This window comes from Meleagris gallopavo, chromosome 6 (genome assembly GCF_905368555.1).
Source record: "Meleagris gallopavo chromosome 6, MGAL_WU_HG_1.1, whole genome shotgun sequence".
Classification (NCBI taxonomy): domain Eukaryota; kingdom Metazoa; phylum Chordata; class Aves; order Galliformes; family Phasianidae; genus Meleagris; species Meleagris gallopavo.
This window is the reverse complement of record NC_139409.1, coordinates 38,371,885-38,399,502: the sequence shown is the minus strand read 5'-3', so window position 1 is coordinate 38,399,502 and position 27,618 is coordinate 38,371,885. Positions and strand designations below refer to the sequence as shown.

Genomic DNA, 27,618 nt, shown 5'->3' with positions numbered 1-27,618 from the left:
AAAGATGAGTTTTCAGAACATCACTAAGCTGCTGATAAAAGCTTAAAAACCAGAAGGGAAATAAGAAGAATGCACATTTTGTTTTAGTCTCATATTTTTTTCAGACATCATGATGTTTTTCAAGTGTAACATGATTTATAAAGGTTGAAGTTGGAGGAAAAAAATACAAAGAAGCTTCTTTAACTACAAGCATGAAGGAATACATTCAAGCTCACATACGATACTCCCAATGAGTCAATGAAATTATTCACATGCATAATGGTAAACATGTATGAATATTCACAGAATATGAAAAACATTAATAGAAAAAAAGCCCTTTTGGAAGATGTAAGCTGAATAGCATGTTTTACTCATTTTATTTTGATGTATCAAAAGTGAGTATCAGCCTACAGACCATCCAACACTGAGATCAGAAGTGTTGCACGTAAATATTCAGTATGAAGAAAGAAAATGGAGCTTGTACCAAGCTCAGTTGTTACTAAATGCCTAAGCTAATAAAGAAAATGGGGGGTAGTGATTTTTGAATGAGAATATTAGTTATGTGAGGCTGAAGTTTAGGTGATAAGTTGACAAAAAGAAAACTCTCAAATTTAAAACCTCCTAAAAGTCTTTCAGTAGTCTCCATTAAACTCAGAAAGATCCAGCCCGCAAGTCTGACTTACGAATGAACAGTAGACATGTGATTGACTCATACATACCTCAGCTTTAATTTTTCAGTATGTCAGTAACTTGATTTTCAGTCCCAGAGCACCTACAGCTCTACTGAAGTAGTAGCAGATGTGAGAATTCAGCCTCTTTGAACATTCAGCTAAAGGCACTGGGAGTTATGAACAAAATGTAGACTCAGTTGCATGCCTATTACTGTATGATCATTATGACTACTCACAAATTAGGCACACGGTTGCACACATGGTCTTAGTCACATTGGGGAGAGTTTCAAAGACACATCATGGGATGATAGGAATCCAGCTCCCTTAAAAGACACATACCTTTGAAAAGTTCACCCTGGGCTTTGAACAGCTTTCCACAATGGATCTCTTCTAGGATTCAGTGGTAACAGAAATTGTTCCTTATATATCACCAGTTCGTGATTTAAGATTATTGAAAATATGCTTAGTTTTTTTTCCAAGAGCAAGAAAACATCACATACTGCTCCTGGGAAATGTATTTTGCAACAAGAGGAACAATGTAGGGCAAAGTTCAAACATGAAAGAAAAGAAATAAAAATGCTATATGAGGGACATCTCATTTCAGTCACCTACTAAATCTCGTTTGTCTTCAGTGAAGTCATGACAAGAGGGCAAAAAAAATTAACTATAATTAAGCTCATTCACAAAATTAACACCATTTTAACCATCCCTCATATGCTTTTGTTCCATTGCAATCTGAAATGAACAGTGTTACTGTTTTTTTTTTCCACTCTCCAACATTTGCCTTTTTAGAGCAGGCTCAACCCTTAACTATAGGGCACATTACTGGGAGGGTTGTAGAGGGGAGGTGAAAAAGAAAGAAAAAAAGGTAAGAACATCGATTCATCTCAGTGAATAGTGTTATTTTTAAGATCCAGAGTGTAATCAAGTAGTTAGCTCTTAAAAGCATCCAAATGTATTCCAAATGTTTGCTTACTTTAATCAGGTGTTCTTTGACATTATCACTGTGTCAAAAGGGTGTGTCAAAGAAATATGTAACATGAACGATAGCCTTAATAAATAATCTTTGTAAGCTACAATCACACCTTTACACAATCTTTTGATCTACCACGTAAAATGCGCTTTGGCAACAGGTAACATAAAGTTCCTTGGAGTATAACACCTTCTGAGATGTTAGGAACGAATGAAAAATATTAATCCATAGTGCAAAGCTGTGGTTTCATTTGCAGTCTTAGCTCTGGTGAAGTCAACAGGAATTTTGCTACTGTTTGGGACTTTTTACCCCATTCAGATACTCTTATCTACATATTTTCTAAAGATGTTAAATAACACACACTCAAGTAGCTAGTTCTGAAAGAGGTGGATGAGCACGGGACAAAAAGCTGGACAGCTGGTAACAGGACAGTAGTGCTTGGAGCTTGTGCCATAACTCTACAGGAACAAAAATTATCACCTACTTCAGAAATGTGCAGATCAACCCACATCTCCAGCTTCACAATTCACTTACTCTCTGTTCCTTGGCTAAGGACAACCCTGGTCTCATGCTAGGGGAATTATTGTTATGGATAAGTGGAGTATTCAAATCAGTTTCAGGATGATGCATAGTAAACTTGATCTCCAAGAGACAAATGTGAAACTGAGAGCTGGCAATCTGAACATTTCGTTTCCCTTTTCATTTCTCCTAGATGAATGCTAGATGCCATGGGAGGTTTGGGTAACAAAAAGAATGATCATTTCATTGCCTAAGTGTTATAAAGCTTGATTAAAAACCTAATCCTATTTTTTATTAAAAAAAAAACACAGGGTAAGCAGAGCATATTATTGATGCTCAGCTTTTACACAGAGAATTTAAACAAGTAGTTTGACAATGGAGACCAGACTTGCAATTCATAACCTGAGCTAAAGATGTAGTAAAATACTTAAAAATATCATCTGTCCACAGAAAGTCTGCAAAGAGGAGGAAGGAAATATTTGGGGATTAATCATAAATTCATAATCCATGATGTGAAGGGTAAAACAAATGAAAAAACAAAACAACACCAGAAAACTAAATCTTCCATGATATCTGAAATAGTAGCATGAGCAAACTGGTGATGTTATGCATTAACTAATTTTGGAAGGGTCTGCCTTTCCTCCTCATTATTTTTATTTTGACATAGTGTGATCATTTTTTAGCTGAGTATCTTTTAAGCTTAGTTAAGGGAAGAGTCAGGATTTTTGTATTTTCTGTGTTGGGCGCAAAGATGGCTATACACACTATAATTTCCCTCATAGTATTTGTACCAAGACAGGAGAGAGGACCTGTCTTGTAGCCTTTTTTACAAAGATTATCAAGATTTGTAGTTATGCACTACGGTTCAATCTCTGAAGCTGGATTCAATCCATATAATTTGCTTGCATCTTTACAAGATCTTGAAGGCATATCAGCTGCAATGCTTTATTCACAATGTCAAATATTCTAAACAGGCCAGAAATAAATCTGCCTATGAGCCATGACTAAGAAATCAACCATTATCAATGCAAAAGTAATCTCTGTTATATTCTGGAGTCCAATTGAGATGGTCTAACGTATTGGCCAAGATCAGACGCTTCTAAGGTTGTTGGGTTTTTTTGCCATTTTCTCAGTCATCTCATAAAGAAACAAGAAATTAGGCAGCACGTTAGCTTGCCAAATAACTGACATAAAAATTTCTAGCACTGATCACATTGCTATGTTTTCAGAGAAGGTGAAAATAAGACAAAAAAATATTTCACATTATATGTGGAATGGAAAGATTTTTTTGATAATCTTCATAATCTGTGGCATACCAGATTCTTTGTTCCCCAGATTCTTTCTCTCTCATACGCATTCTCCAAAAAGCCAATATGCATCAAATTCTGAAGACCAGAAAGTCCTTGGGAATTAACCATGTTAGGCTCCTTACAGGTAAAGGGATGGGTTTGCCCACAAAGGAGAAAGCATGGTGCATGTAGAAACCTTAAAGTGGAGTACTGACATTTTGATGATGAATTACACCTGCAGTGTGCTAAACAGAACTGTTTCCTAGAGAAGCAGTTTCTAGAAGTCTAATACTCTTCAAGCAATTGGCCAAGAGGAAAACAACATGCATCAAGACTGTAGGTAGCATGCCATTGTTATATACTGCAGATATTTGTCTTAGCTGTGGAAAATAGGAAACTTTCATACAGCAACCATTGACCATACGCTGTCAGTACCTGAACCATTTCAGAGCAGCCCCTCATGCCTGAGCAGTGACATGATCTGCAAGTAGATGAACTCATTAGAAACAACAAGTTTTCAACGGGAAATGTTAAATATTGCTGATTTCCGTTTGTTCTGTAAGGACATCAGCTCTAAACCCAACATCCACCAAAGCTGTCTCCATTTCTCATAACAGTAAGCTTCAACATACGCTTAAATCAGCAGTCAGCTGCCACTGACATCAATGAGAGGGCTTTAATAGGAATAGTGCTTGACACGGCTGTCAAACTGCCATTACAGCACATAGCAGCAGTTGTCCTTTGTACCTCTTCAAGTGAAACACCAGTCCCCCCAAACCCTGGCTTTAGTGACAGTAGCCACAGAGAAAAGAAAGCATAAACACTGGGTATTTCTCTCATCGTGGTGTTCTTCAACAAAGCCAAGCAAACAACTCACAAACCTCCAACCAGAACAGGGTGCTCCAGTCTCTGCAGCAAGCAGCCTTGTTGCTAGGCAAAGTTGGAAGCTGGCAGCCCAAATCACATGGACCTCTCAGTCATTTTCAGAGGCTGCAGACCCATAGCTCCCTGCAAAAAACATCACAACCCATTCTCTGTCCTCTGTTTTGGGCATCCCTTGCCCTGAACATTTGTATATATAGCAGACACCAAATAGCAACTCTATCCAAACTGCAAACATCAAGTTGACACAAAGAGAACCTTATTTGGCAACAACTCCACCTACATCACACTGCAGGGAAGTAAGATATTTGGGCTGGGGCTCTCCTACTGTCTTTATTTCCAAGTTAGGGCACACATGCTAAACTAATCTTCTAACTCTTATAATCAGCGAGGACACAGGCTGCTGAAGATTCATTTAAATCCATCACAGACATCTGAAGTAAGTGCAATGAATTTTACCTTCTTAACTCCTTGACTGTAGAGGGAACTCAGAGAATTAGCTCACACTACTGGCTTCCTTTTTTAGATCTGGTTAAGCACGAGTTACATGATCCGAGCTCCATGCGATAGTGTCAGATCCCAGTGGGAATTTGATTGGCTTATACATTCCAAAAGATTTCAAATATCTTCTTAGTGGCTCTCTGTTTACTCAAAGCACCATATGTTCTGTAACTTCCAGCCAACCTCTAAGAAGTCTAGCTGAGGTGTTCAAATGTCTTAATCTGTTCCTCTTAGAAACAGGAAAAATATGTTTTGTGAGATAATACAGAGAAGTCCATCTTTTCATATGACAAACACAGCAATGCTTTGTTTTATGTTCAGTTTCAGGCATGCATTGGAAAAGAGGTGCCTATATTTTTCAAAGTATTACATTTTCCTGTGTGATTTTTTATCAAGCCTTTAAATCTGGATGTAGGTTTTGTTTTGTCAGCCAACAGAACATACAAGTAATATTATAATTGCTATTGGCATTCAACAGAAGGAATTGAGTCTCAGGTATTTCGGGGTTCAAACATGAGAAAAACACTTTCTGTTACTATTTTTAAATATACTCAAAATTAATACGCAAGAAACTGTAGTTGCATGCTAAATTTTCCAGAGATTAGAACAAAGTAATGAATTAGTGAGCAAAACTCTGAAATGCTGACAACTGCAACTAGACTTTGGTAGTGTACTGGTAGCATGGTTAACAGCCTGCAACCAAAATGTCTTATGATCTTTATGTAAACTATCAATTTATACATTTTCACTTACACAGCTATTACAGTATTAGATTTTTTTTGCCTTGCCAAAGCTTACTTTATTTTCCTGGTCAAGCTCTACACTAATACAAAGCATTGGCCTGAGGTTGTTTGAAGAAACAGGTATATGAAGCATATAAATGAATATCAGACCTAGTAGGCATTCATACAGGTAAAATAGGTCTACCCTGCATACTGAGACACTAGAGGGGTGAATTACTGGCAAGAATAACTAAGAATATAAATCAGTAGAAGCCATGCATCATGTTATCTTACAAGTTTCTTAACTCCTTGATTTGCTTTCAGCCTCCTCCCAGTCAGATTTTCTTGCCTATCACTTACATACTATCTTCATGCTCCATGTAAAAATAGCGCAGGTCTGCAGGTCACACTAATTTCTAACAAGGTGATTGCTGAAATACAGGACAAAAAAAGACTTCCTTCAGAGCCAAGTCATGGAGAATGAAAAGACAGGAGACTTGTTGCATGTATTTGTTTACTACTTGCTCATTTTAATTTATTTATTTACCTCTCTATTTATTTATTGCTATTGTGTGCTCTGGAAGTTCCCAAGACTGGGTAAATATATGAATGAATCATCCACAAAAGTTGACTGAGACATCCAGTGCTTTCTCTTGCTGGAGGCAGTGTATGAGTAATCTGATTTTTCACTCTGATCTGTAGTAGCCATTCCTACATATATTAATTCCTACCTGATGCAACAGATCCATTAGCGAAAAAAACAAGGCAGCTTCAGAGCCACTGCTCTGGCATGCAACAAGCTCAAAAACATTCGTAAGCCATTTTTTCTCCCTGCAGAAACCTATGCCAAGACCTTGTCTTTTTGAAATCTCTGCTGTAAGATTTCATGGCTGTTCCAAAAGACACTACCGCTTACAGAATGCAGTTATAAAATACTATCCCATAAACTCTGAATACTATAGGACTATAAAATTGTTACAATAACTCCCTCTTGTATTACTTACCAAAAATAAAGGGGGAGAGAAAAGGAATAGGGAATCAAACTTCATGCAGGAAAGACGGTGAATACATATTTACTCAATGCTAATCACCTCCACCTCTTTGTGACCTTTGGCTTTGAAGACATCACAGTAAGTGATAATTACTGAAAAGTAATTTTTAGCCATTTTTATAAGGCAGGAAAAATACTTACAAGAAAACTAAACTGCTAATCTTAAAATGAGACAGTAAAAAAATAAGTACATTCTGACAGAAATAACTGGCTTTAAGACTTAAAGAGCCTACTTTGTTTTTATGCTGATAGAGTGACATCCTATTTCCAAAAAAGCAAATGGAAATTTTGACATCAATTTCAGTGTTGGCAGAATTTCATTCACTGAGTGAAGTATAATTTATTAGATTTTCATGTTAAATGCAGAGGAAAATCCTGTTCAAATTTCTCCCTAATCCAGACTCAGAGTTCCTGCATGGTTAGAACAAGAGAGTCGGTAACCTCAGATCTTTTCTCAACTGTACAAAAATGACCCAATTTCCCACATTCTTTTGAACACTAAATCTCTGAAGCCTGTCATGAACAGAGAAACCACTATGCTGCACTTTGAGTCTCACTCAATATTCTGACTGCAGTCTTTGTAAGTCTGCAAGAATTTACATTCATTGTCTCTGCAGAGTAACTTGCAGAATGATTTCCAAAAAATCTCTCTTTCAACTACTATTAGACACTGTATAATACAGGAACAAGGAATTCCTTGCCCAAGGGCCAGATACAATCTCCAACTTAATTTCAGGCAGACTGTGGCCAAACGACTTTTCTTGCGTGCGTGTATTTATCACTGGATGAAAAACAAAGGTGCTTATTAACATATAATTTGCCAAATGTCTCTGAGAAACCTACCTGGACCTTGTAATGGAAAAGTGTTCTGCCCCAGGCCTAATAAATCACAATTCAACGTTACATCTACCAACCGAGAAAGACAGAAATACAATACCGCAGAATATTACACAGTACATAAATGCAGCATTCCATTGTGACTGTCAAGTGGGTTTGCTGTGGTAGAGCAAAGGGCACCATTAGCAGACCCAGTACTGGAAGCTTTACTTCAGTTGACAGCAAAGATAGGTAGAGAACAAGGGGCAGAAATGGCTCCACCTTGAATGTAAGAGTACAGGAAAGAGATCTGGGGACTGCCTGAAACAAAACAACAGTATACTTTTATTTTCAAGCTGTGAACATTTGATACAGAAACTGAGGAGGAGACAAAATGAACACAAGACTCCATAATGTCATTTCTACAAAGTTCTTTTGTAAGCAGAACCGTACTTTGATATCAAGCAGCATTAAAAGAAATCGCAACAGATTAAGAAGAAAAAAAATGTTCAGAACTGTAGGACGTTGCTTACATCCTACTGTTACTTGATCTGAACCATCTTAACATTTATTTAGGTTATTGCCGTTTCCTGCTGTATCACTGACAAATGACTGTTCTTGCAGTAAGAGCCAACTGCAATGTGATAGCTGTACTCTAGCGGACATTTTAAAGCTCCTTGGGTTATGAGGTATAGGGAAGGAAAAAGGGAAGGAGGGTAGGAGGGAGACGGGTAAAGAGAAGAGGTGGAGAAGAAAATGAGAGGAAAATGTAATGGATTTACATCGTTATCCTTCATAAATCTTGATCACATCTTCAACAAGATCTAGAAAAATCACAGTTTCACTCCAAGACAAGGATGTTCATTACCCAGGCTCAAACTATATGAAAAATTACTGTGGGAAAATCATTCACAATTGATTTATGGCTAAACTGAAAGAAGTGGAAGTGCCATGGCCAATCAGCTGCTTTCAAAATACCTTCCAATCCTGCCTCCACACTAAAAGCTTTGCACAGAGATGCTTCTGTCATTTGAGTACCCAAACACGAAGCATTAACCCAGCACATCCCATTAATCATTCCAGCCACCTAGAAATGAGACCTGCAATAAGATGGAAAAGGAGGAAAAATGAATAATTTAGTAATTGATCTCAATCTGGAAAAACATACTGTTCTAAAATAAACAATTCTCTCTTCATAAGCTGGAGAGAGTCCTTAAGATTATTTACATTTAAAAATGCAATTAATATATTCATGTTTCTTTAAGAAAAAAAAAAAAAAAGGAAAAATCTTTCTATCAGAGGGAAGAGCCAGGCTTCAGAATTTCTGTTTGTCTAATTTAAAAATATATAGCTAATTTCTTGAGGGCTGCTGAGAGCAAGAGAACCAGAGGGAAGGTTTTGTATGACAGATCTTTTCAGAGATCAGCTGTTCCGTGTCTCCATACACTTCAAATCAATACAAAGGGCTCTTGGATGTTTAGTTAATATCTGTACTCAAAGAATTGCAAAAATATCTAAGGCCTTGCATTATCTTCTGTGCTCTCATCAACAAGCATATCACTATAGAGCTGCATCATGCCTCTAGGAAGACTTAACTCATACACTGCCATGGCACAGGGAATGCATGAACCCAGAATAGCAGACAAATATTTGTGAAAGGAAGAGAAAAAGGATGCATCTGCTTAGAGAAATGGCTTCTCAAAAGCAGCAGTCATCCTTCTGACACCATGCAGGGAACTACAACCCACTGGGGAAAGAGCCATCTATGTACTGAAAGAAGCTCTGAAAGAAGGAGGTCATGAAAGCCATTGGAAAAAAAATCTGCCTTGTTCTTATTTGCATCCTACCAAACAATAACCTACAATCTTTCCCTAAAAATTTATTTGTGTGCACACACAAACATCCACACACCCCCATTTGTTTCATACACACCTAAGCAATTGGCTTTAGGCCAGCTAATTAAGCAAGTAAGTGCACAGCTTTTCTCCAAATCACATGAGCCAGAATCATGAAATACTACAGTAGGAAAGATATTTTAATTGTTAAAATTGCACAGTGGCCAGATGACACTGTAACAACACAAGCATTAGGCATCTCTATTAAAGACTTGATTTTCTTATTTTTTTATTTTTGTAAATTAGCACAGTTCACTGAATTATTAACTTCCCTTACAGAATGTAAACAGGATTTCAGAAGATGGATGAATCAGGTAAAATTCAAGTAACAGTCTGAAAACTGGAGCATGAAGTAACTAAGCAACAACCCCTCTGAAGATGCACTTTTGTCAGGATTTCGGCTTCTGTAGACCTGCTGCTATCCTCTCCCCTTCTTAACATCTTATTAAAGTTGAGGTTATGACATGAAGCTTGAAACATTAGTATCAGCTGCCTGCTTAGACCTAGTTAGTATCTTTTTGAACAACTGTGAAGTTTCATCTAGTGCCCCTGTGGGCTTATCCACGGTAGGAGAAGAAAAGATGCCCCTGAGCATGTTTAGTATCCGTCAGACTTCTACCATTTCTATTTTCCTGTATCTTCTAAGGTAAAATTTTTAGTCACTCCTCTGTCAGGAGTTTTCTCAGGCTCTTGAATACTACTGTCACACTTTTCCTAATCCCCTCCTGTCAGTCCCGTCCTTTCTGAGCTCAGGAGGCCAAAATTGCAAGCTGTGCTCTAGCTGAGACCACAGGCATGGCTTCATACAAAACGTTGGATGATATTCTCCCAGCTATTCAATATCTTACTATTCTTGAAAGATAAACAACCTAGTATTGCATTTGGGTTATGATCATGGCTGTAATTTGAGCAAGATCTAACTTAGCCCTTCTGGATTGTGCAGAATCAACTGCTTTCACTCTCACTCAGTCACCCTCTCTTGCTTTATTCACCTCTAATCCCTATCCAGCACTGCTCTGCCCATTTTTCAGACAATTTTACAGTTCTTTTAAATTATTCATAGTTAGTACTACTTTAGAGCAAACTAAATAATTGTTTCAGTCTCCGATTTTGTTATATCACCTCTCGAGCCCACTTTCAATACCAGCAATAAATGGGTTAACAACAGGAATCTCAGTCAATTTGCAGATGTCTAAAGCCAAACTTCAGGTCTCTTTCTACCTTATCAGATTAGCCTAACTCTCTGCTTTTCCTCTCCTCCCCAGCCTGCAATCACAACAGTGTTTTGTCTCTGACCCGGTTGCTGTCATCTTTTCTCTACAGATTTGTGGAAGAGTGGTCACTCACAGCATTTTGTTTGCAATTACTCATGACTTCTCCAGCTCAGTCTCCATTCTAGGAGATCCTTGAAATGTCAGCTTGCATTGTAAAATACATGTTGGTTGACTACATTGTGTCATAATCTCTCCAGTACTTTACTATTGTTTTTAAATGAGGATTTCACATTGGTTGCCAAGTCCAGATGCAATGTTGCTTAAATATCTTTCTGAATTAGTTAACCATGCCTGTAAGTGATTCACAGATGAAGCTCTGGTTTTAGCAGAATTTATAGAAGAGACACAAGCTTCAGATCACTAGTGAACCAGCCACAAATCAAAGCCCTCTGGCATATGGAACCCATCAGTCTAACAGAGGTTTACTGTTGGAGCACTCTGCAGTATGTGAGGAATTACAGGCATCAGCCAAAGCAGTGCTTCTCCCAGGGCTTTGCTTGTGCTGGTACTGTCTTGCTCTCTTCATTGATTTGCCATAGATGTGATACAGCATCACCGCCATTTCTGTTTTACTTCTGGTATCTAAAACATGGTCTGCTGTTCTAGAAGTCTTTCAAGGACTCTTCTTTCCTTAAAGCCCTCAGATGTTAAATTCCCATCCTCAAGTAGAGCAATGGCTAAACAACAAACAGCTGCCATGCAGAGATTCAAGATTTTGATACAGGGTGGGAATCAGGAATGCATAAAGAACAGAAAAAAAATGAGAAGGACACTGTCTTCCACGAGTTCAGCTGCATGGAAGAGGCAGCTTTGTCAACTGATATTTATTCTCTCTATTCTGAGGAAAGGCAACCCAGACACCGTGTACCTCTGAGGATGAATGCTGGGAAAGAACAAGCCAGAAGAACCTCACTGATACAATCACCATTTGAGAAGAAGGAACGAGATGGAGAAGACAACCTGGCATGTACAAAATAGTTCAATTTCACTTCCATCATCTTAGAGAAAGAGTCAGAGGCTGACTCTGACACTGAAGCCATACTAGAGCCCAGTATGACAGCAAGGTTACTGTAAACTATAGCCATAATAAAAAATTCTATAAAATCAAAAGGACGTACTGGTGTTACTATACTTTCCCAAATAAATTTTAGCACTGAGAAAGATCATATGCACAGACATACTCTGAAAACTGTCTGACAGCCTTCACAAAACAAGCAGTGCCTCCTCAGAACTCAGAACTTCCCTGATCTGGTCTGCCTCCCTTTCACTTGCAGGAGCAGGGCTGGAATCTCAGCATCTTTGTTCCATGTGAGCCCTCACACAGTCAGTGGGAGGACCAACAAGAGCTCTCCCATGAGTACCTGACCTGCACGTTGTGTGCTCACCAATCTGCTAAGCTACTGAACGCCTCATTATTGAACCAAATACCACCACACCGATTAAAATATTGGTCAAAATACATCTGTGTGTGTGTGTGTATTTACCCCAAAGTATGCAGCACACAGAATAAAAAGAGAGAATAACAAATCCTATGTATGCGCTTCCCCTTCTCCATCACAGCTGCATTTCATCTCACTCACCCTGGAGTCACCAGCTCAGTCAGGGGAGCAGCTCTGCTCCCAGCGTGCTCCCCATTTGCCTGTCAGTTGAGTATGATGGGTGCTGAGTAACCCTCCTTCTTCCTTATGCCAGCATCTTTATGGCTTTAATATTCTGTTTGATCTGAGGCTGTGGGAGGAGTAAGCAATCTTCTGCTTGGGTTATTAACTAGGTAGGGAATACTCCCCAACAAATATATTCCCCAGCATTTCCTTTAGATCTCTTATCCAAGCAATCCATTGTTGTTTTATTTTTTTGTGTGTGTACATTTTTTTAATATTTTTTAAGGTTTGTTTTGTTGTTTTTTTTTTTTTTATATTTAATGTTACACATTCTGCCAAGTGGATATAATGCAAATAATCTGAGAGCCAATGTTATTTATAACATTACTGCACATAACACCCTCATTCTCCACACCAGCCTTTTACTCTATAAAAACATACAAGAGTAAACAGGCACTCCATAAAAAGAAACCCAGGCATCCAGAGTTAAGAGTGAATGGTTAAGAACTTTGCAGCAATGAGTATTACTGCACCTCCTTGTGAATAATGCCTTGCTATTTAGTCTGCTTACAGGATGATGCACTGTACTGCAAGTACTATTCTGCCATATCAGCTTTCCCCTCCTATTTTAAATGCAAATCTAGAAAATTATGTATATGGAAGACCAAATATCTCATTTGAAAGACTGGGGGAAAAAAAAAAAAAACGAAACAATTGTTGAAAATCTAGAGTATGAAAGAAAATTATACAAACCAGAATGAAATTGGAAAACATAGGTAATATACTGTTGAAGAAAAAAATAATGCATATTTCAAAAGGCAAGATGTCACTGATGTCACTGCATGTGAAAGGGGAAAAAAACAACTAACTACTTCAGCTGAACAGCTTTGTCCAACTTCCTGCCCAGGCCTTGTGGGTGGCGAAGGTTTGCATCAGTTGTCTTTGCAGTTCCTTTGGAGGCACTAATACAGGCATAAGAGTGTGATTTCAGATAGAAACCTCTACTACTCAGGTTTCCTGCTCACCAAAGATGAGGCACAGGTAGGTTTCTTCTTTTCGGAAACTCAGAATATTTTCAGAGCACTTAGCCAAAATTCCCAACAATCCTGCCACCAGGCTGAGAAGTGAAGAGACACCCATCTGTTTGTTCTGTGCTGTCTGATGAAGAAAATTTTTAGAATAATTTTACAGGGAAGCTTTTAGAGAAAATAAAAATATTTATTTTTTTTACTCTACTGAGGATTTTGGATTCACACTGACATTTAACTGAGCAATTACTTAGCATGCTGTACACTGTATTTGACTTACAACAATGGATATAACAAAGTTTCCTTTTCCCCTAGAAGACAGGAAGGTACATTTTTCACAGGAAATTACAGTTTCTCAGAATCTGGGTTTGTGCTTCTTTTTTTTGTTTTGTTTTGTTTTAAAGGGTCAGATGAGGGAAAATACATTTATCTGAAAGGTTCTGTGGTAGTACTGCACTGAGTTTGGGCACACAAAATGTGTTTCTATGGCACATTAAATATCCTACCATGGTCAAACAAACACACAATAACATTTATGTGCAAAGGAGCCATAGCCACAGGTCTGCTGCCTCCTCTGGAATGTATTTCAGAAGATTTGAGCCATCACCAGGCACCTGTAAGACAAAAGAAAAAAGAACGAAGGTTAGCAGAGAGAACTACTCCCATTTATGCTTGCTGTTCAGTAGGACTTGCAAGAACATTCAACACCTAATAGACAAGGAACACTAATTTGGCTCGCTGTCCTGCATAGCTCTGTGAAAAGCAAGTGATGTGGTCTGATTTATGTAATCTAGCAGGGCACTGGGACACCAATGAGTACCCAAAACTAGAAAAGATTGAGGAGGTGAAGCTGCATCACACCCATGCCCAACATTCAGTAGGGCCAACTTCCATTCTACATGCTAAGTAGGTGTTTCTACCCACCTGTGCAGAGGTACTGAAAGGACGCAGCATAATGTTTTGGGATTATGTTACTTGTGTTTTTAATGGCATGCTGGGGAAAGGAAAGATGGCAAGCATGGGATTGTAATACACCACCTAGCTGAAAGGAGCAGTAAAACCTTTTGAACAGACACAACAGCAGAAACAATTAAGGAAACTCCTTCATTTCAGAGCTACCTGGGGCACATGAACAGGCATACAAGCTGCCTAAAGGCCTTGGAGAGTAGTTGCTGAATTAGTAAGGAATGCAATGACTAATTGGTGATTGTTTATCAAATAATACAGCAGCGTTTCCACCGTAGTCTAAGGGAGATGGAGGAATAAAGCTGCATCAGGTGCCACTATTGTGAACTTAGTGTATTTCTGAGATATGTAAGACATTCTTGAACTCTTTAAAGTGTCCATACGCAGACAAGACAGACGCTGGCAGAAGGCATACTTATAAATGCATTCATTTCAAGTGCTTCTGCTAGTTCAAAGGACTCAAAAATAAACTCAAAAAAAATCTAAAAATGGATGGGCTTTGGAGAGGGAGAGGAGGATTTTGAGGTGGGAGATAGGGATGGTAAATTAAGTGCTTATTAATATAAAGCTTTTGTCTTCCTCAATCTCCCTTTGTCCCCAGATATATGAAACTGAGAGACTTTTCTGCTATGCTCTCTCAATATACTTGGCACTTTCTCTGTCTCTTTTGCACCCACACACTCTCTCTCCATAAAGAGGCACGAACTGAGAAATTTTAGCAAGGTTTCTCTACAGAAGAGAAGCCAGTACATAAATGTGGGAAGGAGACTTCAAAGAGATTCTCTCAAAGATACACAAGAAAGTGGTTTGGTACTCCTCACTGCCTGGAAGCAAGGCTATCCAGGACTCTCCCTCTCAATCCCAACCAGTACTATCCTCAGAAACAATAAATGCCAAAGAAGGAAAAAACATCTGCATGATGCTACCTTGAATTTTTCTCAGCCTAAACTTTAGGCAAAAAGCGAGAGGAATAGTTTAAAAAAAAAAAAAAAGAAGAACTTGTGGAATCCCTGGATTTGGTATTTACTTATCACACGCCATTTCCAGTTATATGAATTAGCCAATTTATACTAAGAGTTGTTTGTTATCTTTTACTTCAGATAGATCATTTCTTTTCAGCAAGTCCTTTTAGACTCCTGTAATGGTTCATTGATACAGTTATACAAGCATAGACAATTTACAGTAGAAAAAAAGAAAAGCCTTTTTCAGGTACAGTTTTACATCATTTCCATGAGCAAATTAAGTTGTCTGAGAAAAAAATCCTTTTTTTTTTTTTTTTTTTTTCCTCTAGTGTAACTTCATAGACATTATGGCTTTTGGTAGCATAGCAATGATGACAAAAATATAATAAATCCCTTTCTAACACAGCTGTGCCAGCAAGACTAAAGCCTTAGCATCAATGAGATTGAACTACTTCATATTTCAGCAACATTTAGATTTATTGATGTTTCAATTTCTAGAAATATTACAGGCTTTTCCCCTCACAGAACAATGCATCTTCCTTGGTTATTGGGCTTTGTCTTGCTTCTGTCCATACTCTGGTAACTCTGGGTGTGCTATATAACCTTCACAATATCAAGTATGTATTCCTCACTAAAACCATTTAAATAGTGGATATTATATATAGTTAGGTTTTTTTTTAAACTTTATTGCCATCATGCAGACAGATGTTCCACAATTTCTCCTGGGCCCCCAGCCCCCGTTTATAGCCAACTCTAACCCGCTCCTAGGGAATGCAGTAGTAAACACCATCCCACATGCCTGCAATGTACGTTTGCTTTGGTTATGTCTTTCCCTTCTGTTTTATAATGCACAACATAAATCACATGCATCTAGTTTCCAAAGCTGTGCTTCCACTTTGAACATATCAGGAGGTAGACACCACAGACAGCTCTTTTTTTTTTCTTCTGTAATTAAGAGAAAAATTCTTACCATGCCCAATGAAATCCAGACACTTTCAGTGTAGATGCCTGAAAAAAAGAAAACAGTCTTTAAAAGACAGCCTTTTGCTCAGTGAAGCTTTAACTCTGAAGAAACTATTGCCAGCATAATTCTATAGGTTGAGTTAAATAAATAAATACTTATCTGATTAATTGTTGCCTGGAATCCTTTTGTGCTTGTATCTCTTGAGTTAGAGGCCACATTAAAAAAAAAAAAAAAAAAAATGCACAGGAGATTTGAAATTTGAGGACAACCTAAAGCTTGATTCTAAGAAATCTCAGAGCACCAGCACTTTCCTGTGGTGTGGGTGAGACAGGTTTAGTCATCAGGTGTGACACAGAGCATTCTGTTGCAATCCAAAATTGCAAGGAGAGCCAACTAGAAAGCAACGTATTAAGCACATACACTACACATATTACTGTACTCTCAATGAAAAGAAAATCAGGTGTTTCAATACACAGGTTTTATTCAGGTCAGCTGCGTTTCAGTTCCTCTGAAAAGCTACAGCAAATGCCTGGATACAAAGATGATCACCATTTAGAGATTATTGCCAGATATCAACATCATTGTTATTCACATGTTGGTGGAATACTAACATACTTTGTGTAGGCATTAAGACAAAAAGACCCTCTGGTGAGTATCAGAATACCTTTGCAAATTAGGAGTTCACCCAGTATACGTTTTTTTTCACCTCAGTCTTTTGTTTAAAATTCTTCTGCCTCTATTTTCTGCAAGGGCACTCTCTGAATTCTTTTCACAAAAGCTCAGATTAATTTTTAAGGGTAGCAACTGCTTTTTTTTTTTTTCTTAGTATGCATATGCAATACTTAGCACAAGATGAGTGTAGTTACACAGGAACAGACAAACAGGACAGGCACAGAGGCTGAGAAAGTCAGTTGTCCTGCCTATACTCATAATTTACACTTTTCCCTTCTCTGATAAGAGCCAACAGAGTCCCAACCCTTGGACCTTCCCAGCTCCCAGCAATCTCTTCATTTTTGTACACAATTGTCACCAAGAGAGTGTTCTTTAAGGAATATGTCCAAACACCGTTGTCAGCATGTGAACTTTTGGCATCTACAATATCCCAGGGCAATTTCACAGCTATAGGAAGACCGTTTTTCTTGTTTCAAACTTGTCACCTGTTTTAAACTTGTCACCTAACCATCCACCTGAGGCTGCCTGGATCCCATGGTATAGGAAAGTGAACAGCCGTTTTCCATTTGCTTTTTCCTTGCCACTTGAGAGTTTACAGCCCTTCATTTTCTTTCTGCTCAGACAGGAGGTTGAAATTCCTCATGTTTAGCTGTTTTCCATACAGGAGACACCCACATCTTTTATCAACGTTTTCTGTATGTTCTCTGCATTTGCAGCATCTCTTGTGAGATGAAGGAGTAAAGATGCAATATTCAAGAACAATGCGCATTTATATGGTAGCGTAAAGATATTTCAATTTTGTTCATGAGCACTTTCCCATTCATCAATTCTTTTTTTATTTTCCCTTATTCCTCCTGCACATTCAGCATACATTTTTGTACAGTTGTTATAACCCAAGGTTTCTTCCCAAGTGATAACTTAGGTTCTGTCACTGTGTATTTTGGTTTAGGATCTTCTTCTACTCTGCACCATTCTACATCCACCAACATTGAACTGCAGCTGCTGAGTTACCCTGCATCACCTTGCATTGTGAGGCACCCAGTACATCCTCACCTCAGTTACCCTCCCTGATGAGGAATCACCAGGAGGCTTCTCTGTCTTGTTCATCTGTTACAGGAGCAGGCTGAACAGCACCAGTCTGGATAGAGAAATCTCAGGTCACCCACCCCTTCAGGAAAGCTGGTTCCCAAACTGAAGTGATTACTAATCCACGTAAGGAGCTTGCCAAAAAACCTTAGTACTTTGATTATACCAGTGTCACAAACATTGTGAAGTCTAAAAATCTTTTCCACTGACCAATCTTTCTCTAAAACAACCCTTGTCCTACACGTACCAAGCTTTTACCTTCTTAAAAAACAGCACCCACATCTATACCCTCAAATAATTCCTCCCAAGCTGCAGGAACTATCCACTGTGTGGAATGCCTCTTGTGCCTTTCAAGAGGTCTTTTCCCATCACTTTCTCTTTAATCTTTAATTCTTCCTCCGAACAGAAAGGCCAGCTGTGTCCCTTGGGATTATCACTGGTTGTGGGCTGCTAATGCTTGATTCCTGCTGGCACAGTTAAGGTAGAGTATGGAGCAGGAGACACCACCTCTGCAGAGCTTTTCCACACAGTCCATCTGCAAAGACTGTTCTTTCTTATATCAGAAAAGCTATAGTGCTTTTCTCCCATTTTCCTCCTGCTTGTACATGACGCAGCAGAGTACACTCCTGCACAGGTTGAACAATGGTGCTTGTTCTTTCACTGGCTGGGCTATATTTTAAATGACATGTTTACACAAACCCTCTGGTTTTGAATGTCATTCAAACAACACAATGCCACATATGGTTTCCCACTGTTCAAGAGCAGTGCGAAAGTCCCAATTTAGACTCTGAGGCCTACCAAATAAAAAGGAATGCAAAGCATATGTTCCAAGGCCGAGCTCAGCAAATGTAGGCTATAGTAGTTCATAGGAAGAGTGAAAACATCAAGACTGATTACTAAATACTACAGCAGATGAATAAGTCTAATTTTCTAAACAAAGATATTTGGCTCAAATATAATGCCAATGACATTTCAGGGACTTAGATCTGGTGAGTACCTTTGAGAGTAATAAAGAAGACAATTCTTATTCCATTAAGAGAATTTCATTTCTAATTATTTGGATAAAGCTGGCTACTCTGAATCAGCAAACGCAACACCCAGGTGTGGCAAAATGCAAAACAACAGCACTGCAGTCACCGACAGCAATCCTGCCCCAGCCAAGCACAACCGCATTATGGTTGGGCCAACATGTGGGGCAATGGCTGTGCTACAAAGAGGAGCTGCTTTAGGAGCAGGATCTCCACCATTTTAAGCATGCACCCATGGCCCAGAGATTCCCATGTCAGCCCAAAGTTGGATGGTGCTCGCAGTGCTGTGGATGGTGTGGTGTCTGCTCAGGCCTCGCAGTGCCATTTACCAAGGTACTGCATTAGGAACAGGAAAGAATTGCTCATCAGCTATAGAGTCAGAATCATCAAGGGAAAAAAAAGGTAAAACTTGAACACAATACATCTCTGTAAGATTTTGATTCTGCTTCTCCATAGAGCTCTACGCATCCTATCCTTACAGCACAGAAGTAGTCAGTACTTTCGTTTCCCAGGAGCTCATGCCAGTGACTGCTCAACAGCACAGGTAAAGGATGCTCTCATTCATTTCACATGCCCTCTAGATTTGCCCTGGGCACAAGTGGAAACCCCAATCTTCCCTTTTCTAGGAAACAAAGCCTTTGGGAAGAGAGCAGCCAACCCCTTGCCACCCTGCCTGGGACTGCATCTCCTGCAGCGCATGTTGCTTCCCCAGGACACAGTGCAGCAGGGAGCAGGGAGTGGATTCAGCCCAGCTCATTCACCATTTAAAAATTAATGGCAAATGCAGCCTCACTAGCTATAGATCAGTCACTCTAGAGACCTCTGGAAACTAATGTCAGCCCTCCAACTCCTGTTCCTATTACAGCGTTAATCTTAGAGGTTGATCCACATACCAGCAAATGTATGAAGAGGCCTGCTGGCTCTACCAGGGGGCTGATTTTCACTCAGATCACATACACAGAAAGGTAAATGCAACATAGCAGTACGCATGTTCCACTATCAAAGCCCGACTTAGAAGTGTCAAATTTTTAATATCACATACTTATTTACTGACGCCTGCCTTAGTAGGCATATGTAACCTAATACTGTATTTTACTGATATTGCAGATGGTATAACCAATCTCCTAAACCCTCTACACTCTCAGAGGATTAGTATGATGTGTAGAGCAGTTTTAGCTTACAAAGCACTACTTTAGTGTGTAGGGTTATTGATTTAACTTAGAAATTCTGCTATATAGTGTAGTTTTACTGATTTACCTTTTACAGTAGTATAAGAATATCTTTTCTCCCCTAAAAACTTTGACACACTTCATTATCCAATACAAAATATTGCTCAGGGTAGAATTTCAAGGCAGGCATTCAGTAATCAAAATTATGGACTTTCTGAAAAATCCTGTGTTGCAGGTCTCCTCCCTCCTTACTCATGCCTTTTTTTACTAAATAAACTGGTACACTCCTAAGCTTTTTAGCTATAAATTTCTCAGAGAAGCACCCACAGTTATATACCAGCACACTACCTCTCCTCTTCCAGCCTCAAGGCTTCAAGTCAGAAATCTACTTTGACATAGGGCAGATACTGATTCAGAGGGGAGAGTTTTTCTCTCATTTGAAATACTTCCCAGATGTGTAGAAATGTTTTGGTTTTTTTTTCTTCTCAGCTATAATAGCTGTCCAGTCCCCTCTCCTTTCGATGGCTGTAGGGATCTCCTCTCTGCCGCCCGTTCCAGCTCACACAGTTCTAACATATACGGGAAGCTGCAGTCGAATGGTGCGTATAAAAGGCAACAAAAAGATAATCCTCTGACATTGCTAAAAGCTTCCTTTGAAAGCGCATTTTAAAAACAAGTTCAAACCCCAGAAACACTGCCTGTGGCATTTTTCTACCCTTTCTTTCAACTGTTTCTGCAGCCATGCAACTCTAGCTCTGATCTGCTCTGCACCACTTTCCTCTTCTATCAGTTTTCAAGCAAATATATTCTCTTAACTATTCCGAGTTTAAATCATCCTTTATTCTGTATTAATAATCACACCCCTCCCATTGCCTCTCTCTTTAGTTTCTCTGCTAGTAAACGCAATAGGAAAAATACTTCAGTTTACCTTGGGAAGACTTCTTGCAGCACAAACCATTGTCTAAAAGCAGCCTAGAGTCTAATGTCAATTTCTGCCTCTTTGCAGATAAATACATACTTACACAGGTAGTTAAATCTGTGAAAAAGCTTTCCCAGTCTGCATCCTGAAAGTATACCAATTTATCATAATTTTGTACATTCCATAGATTACAACCTTGAATTCTTTTAATCCAAAAACTATGTATTGGAATTGCCAGTAGTCATTGAGACAACAACAAGAGACTGTAGTAAAAGCTTAGACAAGCAGACCCGTTGTTGCACATCTGTTGATTCACATCAACCAGCCATGTATGAGTGTGTGGGCATATATATATATATATACTCCCCCACACACATACGTATATGGCCTACGGCAAATGTAGGAGAATTCATATTAGCTTAAGAAAAATACTTACCTCAAAGAAGGAACACTACACGGATATATTCTACTCCAACACCACAAGGAAATGGACAATGACAAGTAAGGATTATACATAGTTATGACTTCAGACTCAGATATTTTACTTGTTTCACAGAGTTTCCACACCTTCACACTTCAAGATAATACTGTAACAATATCTGGTCACTCCCAAGCGCTCAGTGTACTAAAAAAATATTTAAGATTATATCTAAATCTCTACTCTGTTAAGGTAAATAAAGCAGTGTGATTTCAAAAGGTACACAGATCACAGATAAACTGGTCTAGCAACCAGAACCTTCTCTCTCATGAAATGATAAATTGTACCATTCCAGCAGCTATTTAGACCTCGCTGCCTGAACTTACGCTGACCTGAAACATTCCCATTCCTTCATTACCCCAAGCTCTGTGCTGTGTGCTGCATTAAACAACTTATCTTCCTCCTGATTACACCTCCAGCAATAGTTTTCTTTTCAAAGAATACAAAAAGGCAGACTATTTAAAAGGAGATGATGCTTACAAAGTTAAAACAGAACTGCACTCCCAACACTGTTCTGTATGTTTCAGCCACATAAAATCCTGCAGTGGTCTCAGCCAGCTCGGCTCCTTGACCCCCCCAGTGATCCATCCCATGTGCTCCTATTTTCTCAAGCAATAAACTTGCTCGTTTCAAAGCCAGCGAGAAGTTTGTTACTGGGAACAGGAACTGGCTCAGTCATAAGAAACTTTGAACTAAATAAAGCAGCAAAAAAAGGAATGGAAGGGAGGGAGATGACTGTCAGCTTGGAGGACCATGGGGTACAGCTTTGCTAGTTATCAAACATACTTGATACTTCTCCATTTTCAGTTGCCAGTAACCCTGCAAATCTGACGCTAAATATGACACCCTAAAATTTGCTCTTTCTTCAGGAAAATATTGAAACAGAAACAAGCTGGAATTTGGACAACTTGCATATCCTCAAATGAAACGGCAAAGAAAAAGTCTAGATCAAAAACTGTCAACAGCGATGTCTTCCATTTTTAGCTATCTTAGTCAAAAAGTCAGTGAGGCAATTTTCACTGTTCTCCGAAGGCTCCTTCCCCAGTGGGTTTGCTTCAGCCTGAGACTGAGTGGGATTTTCCTTGGAACCACAACTTTAGCAGTTCTCAAACAAAAGCATGGATACTCTTTTCTTCTTCAATATTTTCCCAGCCAACATCTCCTGCTTATATTGAGAATGTGGAAGAACGAGTTACCAGCATCAAATTTAGAAGGGTGAAGCTTTGGGCTTGCAAAGATCAGGAAGAAATATACAGAAACAATGTAAGTAAGTGGAGAAACATATCCCTTTGGCCCTACAGTCTAACTTGGAGAGGCTGGAATAGGAATGGGTGAGGAATGGGATGTGAGAATTGGGCAGTCTGGGATCATTCACAGTTCTGGCAAACTGAAATTTGGCAAAGAAAATCATGATAAAGAGCAGATACATTTTGGAAAAACCAGAGAGTCACAGCCCTAATGTTCTTGAATGCAGTAGAAACACAAGACCATGCAGAATGGGTTACCAGTTGGCTGAGGTATGTTTGGAAAGTAGCTAAATAATGACAAAGGAACAAACCAATGTGACAGAAAATACCAGAAGAATCAGAAGAAAATCCAGGATTAGGGGACTTCACATGGCTGAGCCAAAAACTGAGAACTCTGACAAATACCTGTGAAGTGAAATGTAAGATAGATTGATACTACTTCTTGCGAGTCTGCAGGGAGGATGCTTGGCAGCCCTTGTTACTCTGGCCGTGGCCAGAGTGGACAGGAATAACTGCAGTCTGTGCACTGACTCCATAATTCCATGAATGTAATTCACTCCATATCATCAATCTGTTTTTTTCATAAAAAGTGAGTTATCGAGGAATAACTTCTTCCCCAGAGCCTCTCACATCCCCTGATCCATTCATAAAGCACTATTTTAAAAGATGAGGTGTGGTTATCCATAGTTGTACTCATCTCTGAGGTGTCTTACCCTGGATTAACACACTTAAAGACAGTGAGGAAATGCTGTGGCCTTTCACATTATGGTAAATGTGCATATCACAGAATCACAGAATTGTAGGGGTTGGAAGGGACCTCTAGAGATCATCGAGACCAACCCCCCTGCCAAAGCAGGTTCCCTACACCAGGTCGCACAGGTAGGCGTCCAGGCGAGACTTGAATATCTCCAGAGAAGGAGACTCCACAATCTCCCTGGGCAGCCTGTTCCAGTGCTCCGTCACCCTCACCGTGAAGAAGTTCTTACGCACATTCGTGCGAAACTTCCTGTGCTGCAGCTTATCTCCGTTTCCCCTTGTCCTGTCTCCACGTACCACTGAAAAGAGACTGGCCTCACCACTATGGCCGCCACACCTCAGATATTTATAAACCTGGATCAGGTCCCCTCTCAGTCGTCTTTTCTCAAGGCTAAACAGACCCAGTTCACTTAGCCTTTCTTCATAGGGGAGATGCTCCAGGCCCTTCACCATCTTTGTGGCCCTCCGCTGGACTCTTTCCAAGAGATCCCTGTCTTTTTTGTACTGGGGAGCCCAGAACTGGACACAGTTCTCCAGATGAGTAAAGATGAGGCTTTACCAGGGCAGAGTAGAGGGGGAGGATCACCTCCCTCGACCTGCTGGACACGCTCTTTTTAATGCACCCCAGAATGCCATTGGCCTTTTTGGCCATGAGAGCACACTGCTGGCTCATGGCCAACCTGTCGTCCACCAGGACGCCCAGGTCCCTCTCTGCAGAGCTCCTCTCCAGCAGCTCATCCCCCAGCCTGTATTGGTGCATGCAATTATTCCTCCCTAGGTGTAAGACCCTACACTTGCTTTTGTTGAACCTCATCCGGTTTGTTACTGCCCAGCTCTCCAGCCTGTCCTGGTCTCGCTGAATGGCAGCATAGCCTTCAGGCCTGTCAGCCAATCCTATGTTGCCAATCCTATATGTTGCCATTTCACAAAGTCCTTCCACTGGGGAGGAGATGGGAAAGGGATATTTTACATGTTTGAAGAAGAGTTATGGCCATATTTAACAGTACAGCTTCTTCCCATCAAAGATATTGTTCATCCTACTATCATACAAGATAATCATTTGCACATTATAGCAAAAGCTGATCTGAACATCCGCACTGTTTTAGGATGACACTCCTTCAAGGAACAAGTACTGCTTCTTGAAATACTATTGCTCCGGGATTTGCTTATGACTTTATTTATTTAAAAAATAGTAATTTCAAGTTTTGCATGTCACTTTCCAACACTTACTTTAAAAAAAGAAAAAAATATGCTAAATAAAAGCTTTCAGCATTATTACTGGTGAGAAAAACAGGCCACAGGTCCCCATGCAAATCAGGAGGTGAGCTGAAGAGTAGTACCTCAACTCCTGCAGCACAGGCTATTTTTATTGGCACAGAAAGTCCACAGCCAGGATTATTTTCTTCATGGTGATACTTGCCCTTCAGTAAAACAGACAAAAAAGTCCTGATGGCTCTCATAGTTCATGAAGTTTCATAAAGCTTTCCAGTTCAAAGCACAAAGCAAATCTGGCATATCTGGAAACATAATCCTGCTTCACTCACCACTCTGAGAATTACCAGAAGAATCAGTTAATTTTGACCTTGGCTCCATTTCCTTCCCAGTGCTATATTGGTTGCATTCCTGACAAAGGGAAAGACAGTCCTTGCTTAGTTTTCAGCTCTTCAGAAGTTTGGTTGCCTCAAGAAGGATTTCCTTAGTTTCTGCCACCCCTTCTCCCTTCAGCTGCTGCTTCTTAAAATTGGTAGTCCAAGAGAGATCTACTGTTTGCTGCACAGGAGCTGGACTTGCACAAGCCATTTAGCTTAGCAGTTTGAAGGAAAATAGCAGAATGCTTTTTACAGAACAACAAAGACTAATTCATGTTAGGAAATGTACTTCTGTGATGCACTATTTTGCAAGACCACCACGGTTGCACTGCCTCAACTCAGATCAACTACATTAATATTTGAATACTGGATGACAACGGTTGGAGATTAATTCCAGTAAGTTATTCACGCCCGGAGGCTCAGATTTCCAAGCAAAATCATGGGGGCTAGACTATGGCATTTCACCATAACCTCAAGGAAAGTGCAGTGTGAAGTCACCCAGCCCCACGAGGGCCAGAATGGTTGGTACCTTTGTAAAAGAATCTCTGAATTCCTCCTCCTGCCTCTCTGCATCCAGGGCACTTCACTGCAGGAGACGGTGTGCCAGAGGCCATCTTCTGCTCCCAGAGAGTGCAGCTGGACAGTATATTTATGAAACGGTGTGTGGACATACACAGCCTTGTAAAAACTTTGGAGAAAAGTGCATCATTTATTTACCCAGGGAAACAAAAAGGCCATTCTTAGACAAGCCTTACTTGCAAGACCAGGATGTGTATCTGTGACTGATCAAGCTGAGAACAGTTTGGCACGTCACATTTATTTCAGTTCCACACTCCTTATATGAGAGTCTTAAAGCCAAGAAGGACTTGAAAACACGACAGCGTGAGAAGAGATATTGTCAAAGCAAAAGTGTGAAGGTCTATGCAGTGAAGAACCTCTTGAGAATGCTTTCTGCCACAAGGACAAACCATTTTCCATGGATTGGTGCTAACGTACATGGAGCATGAAACCAATGCACAGGAGTGTTACTTGGGAGGCCAGCGCAGCGGTGTGCTGCAAGCAGAAGGAGAGCCAGGAGTGCCTACCCCAATCGCACTTCTCTCCTAAGGTTTGAAGAACATAAACAGCAGAGACATTATCTGAAATTGTACAGATTTTTCCTGAGATTGATGTTATACACAAACTTTTCTTCTGCCTTTTTTTTTTTTTTTTTTTTTTTAATAATGGGGAATAAGTGACCTACTTTTCAGAAGTACCTAGCAACCTCAGCTCCACTCCAGCAAGATCCAAAGGTGTACCTTCAGCAGGAAAAGCCCACAGAAACAGGACTGGAAGGTATTGGTATTAGTGGTTGATTCCCACCTTTGAAATGGAAGTTCACAGTTAACAAAAAGAAAAATCTCTCTATTGTTATACTGAAGACTGCCAAATCGCTATGCAGAAACTAAGACCTCTACCTCACCACCCCTTTAACACATGAATTTTGCTGTTATTATTGGGTTGTCTTGAGACTCACAAGTAACAGAATATGAAAATGTTGAAAATGTAAGATACAGGAAGTGCTAACGATGAAATCATTTAACACACTGAACACCAATTTAATGATCAAACTGGTGCTTATGCTAGCTACACATTCATAAAGAAATACTATTGAAATATGTAGCTTTCACTTTCCAAATAGAAAAAAAATGACAATAAAGCAACTACTGAAAGTAGCTGCAAGTTTTCTTCTAGTTGGTAGACACAAAGCATGCAAAATCAGACAGTAAAAGTTAAAGTAACTAAGAGATTGTGAGAAAATTTGTAAGATTAGATATAAGCAGCGCAAAACACTGATCTTTCGGGCTCTTGGGGAGAAAAAAATTAAAGAAATTTAAAAATCCTTCCCCTCTCCTCCCTTCCACTTCCTGAGCAGAGACAGGGGATATTTACAACCATGTGGAGTAAAGTCACTTTTTTCCATTGCTTCACAGTCACGTAAGCCTCTGTAAGACAGACAGGAAAATGCTGCCAGTGGAAAGACAGAGAGTACTTCTGGCCGGTGCCTTTTATCCTGCACTACTGTTTTATAGCAGCACTGGCATGAAACAGGCTCACTCAGCTCTCACAGATCATTACAAAAAGTCCAGGTCAACAAAGATCAAGTTCCTTCTCTAAACTGCCAGTCATGAACCTAATGCTGAGATTACTTCTTTCAGTCCCTTTCCTCTTCCCTTCTGCACAGGACGCGCTGAGCGTCAGCAGCTGAGCTTCATCACATTTGCTGGGCTCCCTCCCAAGTGGGCTGGGGGGCCTCACTTGGGCAATGCAAAGCTTCTCAGCACTGCCCAGCACCGTGAGGATGCGTGGGGCCATACACACCCACACCTCCGAAATACACAGCGCTACGCTGGCAAGAGACTGCTGGAAGTGATTCACTGCTGCTGTCTGTTGAGATTACAGGAATTTGTGTTTGGGTTGTGTCTGCTGGCTGCCACAGCCAGCCCAAAGATTTCCACTGGGCTTAAAAAGCACCCCTTTCACAGCTATTAGCCAGCAGCTCAAGTTATTGCAGCAAATTACCCATGTTGGAAAGACAGCT

The 27,618-nt window shown here is 39.8% G+C and overlaps 1 protein-coding gene and 1 long non-coding RNA gene across 13 annotated transcripts in view; one reads left to right on the top strand and one right to left on the bottom strand.

Annotated features, from left to right (window-relative positions):
- The window catches only part of RBMS3 (RNA binding motif single stranded interacting protein 3), a 700,434-nt gene that overhangs the window by 644,141 nt on the left and 28,675 nt on the right, over positions 1-27,618 (bottom strand). The window lies entirely within an intron of this gene.
- LOC146544142 (uncharacterized) lies at positions 4,643-11,682 on the top strand. The gene is made up of 3 exons (XR_014883964.1): positions 4,643-4,752; positions 9,578-9,612; positions 11,421-11,682. It is a non-coding gene; the product is annotated as an uncharacterized LOC146544142 (long non-coding RNA).